We start from the raw sequence: 6,138 nt of genomic DNA on the forward strand, positions 1-6,138 counted from the left end.
GTGTTTGCAGCTGCTTCTCTCACTATGGGAAATTATGGATGTATTAGATTGCTTGCTGCATCCCTCTTGACTGCATCCTTGGGGACACCTCATGCCACGGGTTGCATGAGCTGTGCATGATTTGTCCATTCACCTGTGTTAGACATATGCACTGGTAAAACAAGTCTCATTCTTCTGCACAGAGTTTTACAATAGCTGAACACCCTCAAGGTTCAAACTATCACAGATAAAGGAGGCTCAGTTCAAGATGGTGGCTCTAATTCTGAAGAATTAATTTCTTCTAATAATGCACACATTTCTGCATGCAACTTTTCCAAATATAATGCATTTTTGTGTGTTATTTTCATGGATATATTCCTTTTTATTCATGCTTTTATCTAACATATCTATTTTTGGTTGGATAATTGCAAAATCTGGAAAAGTGCAAATGTTGAAGGATGGCTGCATTTTGTTTCTCTTATTGTTTCAGAAAACGCAAATTTAATAAATTCAACTTTAAATGTAAACTGAGCATTTTTCATAAGTGAGACTTAAATCACTTCTGAGCCCCTTTTTGCATTACTCATTTTAAAATCATTGTAGAAGGTGAAGTGATGAGAGGCATTTCTAATGCAAATGAATCTTCTGGCCAATTCTGTTCTTTACATTTGCACTAGAAAACGACTGAAGCAAGAATCAGTTTAAGCCTGGTGCATTAAATGCCCTGAATATGAACACACATAATTAGATTAAAGCATCACTTTCTTCAGAGGTAAACCAAAACCCTGTTCAGTTTATATACACAGGTACTTACATTGCTTTGCACGTGAGACACTCTTTGCTCATTTGCTGCACAATCGACATCAGTAATAACACTCCACACATTGTCACATAAATATAAATAGCTGCCATAAGCCACCAGCCAGTCAAGGCTGTAAATAATGTTGTCAATAGTGCTTTATTCAACTCACCACCAAGTAGGGAGATAGGCAGCCCTGGACTTTCTCAGCCACAGTGTTTGATTTAAAAGCACCTTATAGTCTGCAGAGCTTTTCTCCTGATTTTCATTTTGTCAATATTTCTAGCTGGTTTCACCCAGGCTCAGACTGGGAGAGAAAGGAGTGGATGGGGCTGATTATTGACTGCTGTGCTTTCAGACGTCTCCTTTCGGCAGAGAGCAGGTAGATGTCTCCCCGCCCCCCACCCTCATCTCCATGCTCCGTTTTCTCCAGGTGTAGGGTTTTAAAAAGACGCAAGCTGGTTGGATGAGTGAATTGTCTTTATGCAACAGAAGCCAAAAATGGCAGCAACCCTTTCGGCTACAGCATCCCATTGTTGACTCGTGCTCTGCTACCCATTAAAGCAGCCTTCTCCAGCCTGGTACCTATCAAGCCTTGGCAATTGGCCATGATGTCTGGGGCTGATGGGAGTTGTTGGGATCTAAAACACCCTGGAGGGCACTGAGTTAGAAATAGAAATCTTGAGGTCTGCCAAAGCTTTGGAAAGCTGCCAGACATCTGCACACAGTATGGGACACCCATCCACTGTCATAGGAAGCTGCCTTCTACTGGGTCAGATCATTGGTCCACCTCGCTCAGGATTCTGACTGGCAGCAGCTTTCCAGAATTTCAGAGGCGGATCTTTTCCCAGCTTTACCTGGAGATGCCAGGGATCGAAAGTGGGACCTTCTGCCTGCAAAGCAGAGGTTTTCCTACTGAGCCACCGCCCTTGGGGAAGGTTGTATTAAAACAATCCAATCTCCTGTCTGTTGAAGACTGAAAATGGCCTACTGCCAAATAGTCCAGCCTAAAAGGACTTTCCTAACCCCCATTACTCATCAACTCTAACATAATTCCAAAACACCCATTGGGCAAACCAAAATGTTACAAAGTGGTGTTCAAGCTTTCAAGCTTTCCAGAATTCTTCTTCAGGCTATACAGTAAGCAAAATAAAATTGTGGTGGGTGGGGTACAGGAGAGAAAAGTTGACTGATTGGGGAGCTAAAATGAATTAATGGTCTCCTCCCTGGTTCCCCCAATGTTGTGAGCTTTCTGATATTTGAAGCAGGGGGCGGGGGAGAAGGCAGTGGGGCAGGCAGTGTGGGGCACATGAATGGAGAACGTCATTATCTCTCTGTGAGAGCAGCAGGCTGCCAAGCTGGCGTGACCCTGGAAGCTCACTGTGATGGTGGCTGTGCGAGCCAAGCAATCGATACATGAAAATCCAGCCCAGGCACAGAAGGTGACCTTGAGAGAAAGCGAGGGAGAGGAGAGTTGCATGGAATGTGAGAGGAGGGATGGTTTATGGGCACACAGAGAGCACCTGGGATGGAAAGAGTGAGCGAGGCAGAACCCGTGTCCTCTATGCATCTGCCTCTGTGCTCGCTGCGTACGCAGCAGTACGGGGGGGGGGGGGGGCGGAAGCTCACAGGCAGGAGGAAGGCAGCACAGGGCTGTTCAAGCAGAAAGAAAAGCAATGTCACTGGACAGAGCAAAGAAGACTGTGGATCTATCCAAGAGCCAGAGGTTGTTTTCTGTTTGGTATTCGCAGAGGGGCTGTGTTTGTGCAGACATTTGTCGGGGAAAGCTGCTGTGATATATTGGGGTGCAGGTTTTCTTGGAATGGATGCTTTCAGCATCACCAGCACCACCCTCTGGCACCTGGTCAGGGATGCCACTTGAAATGCTGGGCAAGGTGTGTTCACTGTAGGTGGGCAGAGATTCATCTCAGGTCTTGATACATTCAATATTAAACAGCAAGAAAGGGTATTTTAAGAACATTGGTTTCTCTTTATGCCCCGTGATAATCAAAGGTAAATCCTGGAATGATCAGACATGGCTGAAACACAGCAAAGATGCCTCTCACCTCCTTAAATCCACACTCCCACCTCTTGCAATACCCACAAGGCCATAATAAGTGATGCACTAGAATGGGTTTCTCCCCTGCTATATCATACCTGTCCCTTCTCCACCACCCAGAAAATATTTCTGAATCTCTGCTTTGGAAGTCAGCCATTAAACCATAGCTGTCAACTTTTCCCTTTTCTTGTGAGGGATCCTATTCGGAATAAGGGAATTTCCCTTTAAAAAAGGGAAACATTGACAGCTATGCATTAAACCAGGAGAAAGAGCCAGACCCATGTAGAAATCCTTTGTATGTATATAGATCTGGGCTTGGGCATCGTTTGCTTCGTCTACATTTTGTGTCCGTTGCTTTTGAGTGCAGGAATACATGCAGATATGTATGTGTGTGCATGTGTGCACGCGCATGCGTATACACAGAGAGACGTGGGTGTCCATGTGTGTTCTTCCTTGCAAGTACTTCCTTTCCCCATGCAAATACACAGTGTGCCCATCCATCCCTTGCTGATGCTGCATTGCTCCCCTGAGTCTCCTTCTCAGAGCTCTGTCCAGTTCAATTTGCAATTTCTCACATGAGTCAGCCTCTCTCTCTTCCCATGGGAGAGGCCATTTGGTAGACTAATTGCTCTCATGGCAAGTCAGCAAATGGCTACCGTTCCCTTGCATTTGCTCAAGGCCAATTCCTTTCCTTCTCATCACCGGCTGCTTTTTTGCTCCTGGATTCTTTCCCATATCCAAGCACATATCTGCACCAGCTCAGCAGGGCCACACCCTCACCAGAAACTAGGCCAGGCTCTAGAGTTTCAGTTCTCCTAATGTTGCTCCATAAACACAGCCCTTTAGGCACCAGACTGCAACGTCAGGGATGGGGGAAGCTGTAACGCTCTGGATAGCGTAGGATTCCAACTTCCACCAGCCCCAGGCACCATGGCCAGTGAATGATGGGAGTTGTAGTCCAGCAGCCAAAGTTTCTCCATTCCTGCAACAACTGCAGGAATGGAGTGTGTGGTTGTCTGCAGAGAAAATCCAGCACACAAATACTTCCTTGTATGTACAGGCTCTGCACAGGTGTCCAGTATATCTGCACCATGCCAACCTCCTGCTGCCTTGCCGCTCCCCCTCTAGAAAGGGCAAACTTTGAAGGCCAGTGGATTGTTATTAGGAATAGGGAACAAATTGTGGGGTGTATCGTCTGGTTCAACATTTGTTCATCCTGCACTGTTCAATGTGTTTCCCTGTCACTTTCCCAACCCTAAAAAGTCTATTTTTAAAAAGTGATATATTACACTAGGATGACAGAGACCATCAATTCACTTTAATTGGTGAATCCCTCCCACAAGAGAGTGACAGTCTGGAGGCCTCCTCAGTCATAATACCCAGTTTCACCAACACCCAACAGAAACGCTTTTCCCAATAAGAGAGAAACTCCACTGTTTCAGAAATGCTTCTTCCTAGCAATTTTGCTTTAGGTTTCTTGGGGGCGGGGGCCGTCCGTCCTCTTTATTTTTCCTTTAGCACAAGTTCCATTCAAAGTGTGTGTTTCCCAGCAACCAGCCAGTAGGATATAGACGATGCTGTTAACTGAAGGGCAGGAGCTTACGATTCCCATTGATTTAGATAATCAGTTTAAATATTAAAACAGCAGCAGAAGGGAGATAAAAACCCTTAACAGCAGAGATTAAGAAAGCAGTTTACAGAGGTGGGTATTTTGACAACATTCTGTTGCCCCACCTAGTGGCTCAAGGAAGAAAAGTGCATACTGATTCTCTTAAAGGCACTCAATTCTGTCTTGCATTGTGCGAGCAATACTTTCCATTTCTTTGTAGGCCCAAATATTGCAGTGAGGTGGGGGACACCCCATAGAACTTTTAAACAATAACAACAGTGATGGCTGTTGCTGTCCAAAGAATGGTGCAAAAATAGGTGTTTAAAATTATTTCACTGGAGATTAAACAAAAAAATATTGGGGAATTTGTTGCTTTCTATTGCTTTTTTTTCTAGGAGAGAATAGAAAGACATTTAAAGTGAGGAGTTGGGGATTTAAGGCAAGATCTGATACCCCTCACCCTGTAAATCCATGCCAGTAACAGAATACATGCCAGTTCTTCTAAATACCCCCTTAATGTTTCCTCTCTCTCTCTCTCTCTCTCTCTCTCTCTCTCTCTCTCTCCCCTCCTCCTCCTCCAGCATCCTTAACCTCTCTCTCCTCTCCAGCCCAAACAATGGGACTGCTAAATGGAGATTTCACTAATGAGGTTTGGCTGCTTCACATAAAATGGATTTAGACAATAACTGGTGACCCACCTTCTATGTGCATTATGACACAGCCATGTGCACTTCTTATCACTCTGCTGTAGACACTAAACAGTGTTTTGTGCATGAGAATTGCATAGAAACCCAACAGATCTTGTGGGCTTTCGGGGCAGAGAAGTGTGTGATTTTGGTTGAGCAGAATCCCTGCAGGAGAAGAAGAAAAAACAACAAAGTGAAATGTTCCCCCCTTCCCTTTCTTCTTTTGCTTCCTAGAGACTGCACACTTAAGCAAAGGGATTATATTCTCCTCCACATCATTTCCATCTAATTGAATTTAGCAGAAGGTTGGTGCTGAATCAAATGCTTCTTGATGTTTCTTCAGGCTTCTGTCTATCTGAAACAGATTTTCCATGTATTTATTCAACTTTAAGAACAAGATCTTAAGGAAGAAGTTACAGAAAACACACAAACATATGGGCAAATGTGATCTTTGAATTTATTCTTCTAATACATAATTTTAAAGAAATAGATGACTTCTCCACAGATCTATCAGGCTGGATTTTAATGTAGCTTCTGGGGCAGGTTGCTATATCGCAGATCCTCTGACCTGAACCATTCAAATTGTGTTGGAGCTTCCACTTTTATTCCGTTTCATAGTAAACTTTGCAATGCAGGTTTGAAATTGAGGGATTTGACCACCTTTTTATTTTAAAGAGTAGACCCAGCCTACCTACTTATTATCTTGGGATCTCACCTCAACTGTCCCATCAGCACAAGGATTGCCTCCACCTGTGTGTGCCCTGTCGCGCCAAATTTGTTCCTAGGAACCCTGAAAACAAATTTACAGGGGGAAGGGGGAAGTTCCATTGGCCAGGCAGAAATCCTTGCACTGATGGGACCATTTACTTAGTGCTAAAACCAACCCCATGCAGAACTTGTCTGAGGCTGGGGGCGGGAGTCTTGTTAGAATAAAATTACAAACTCAAACAAAAAAGCAGGCAGTCTCTGGTGGCCCCCACCCCCAGCTTAGCCCTCCAAGGTCTGG

The sequence above is a fragment of the Podarcis pityusensis genome (assembly GCF_964106645.2).
Source record: "Podarcis pityusensis genome assembly, chromosome: 6".
Lineage (NCBI taxonomy): Eukaryota > Metazoa > Chordata > Lepidosauria > Squamata > Lacertidae > Podarcis > Podarcis pityusensis.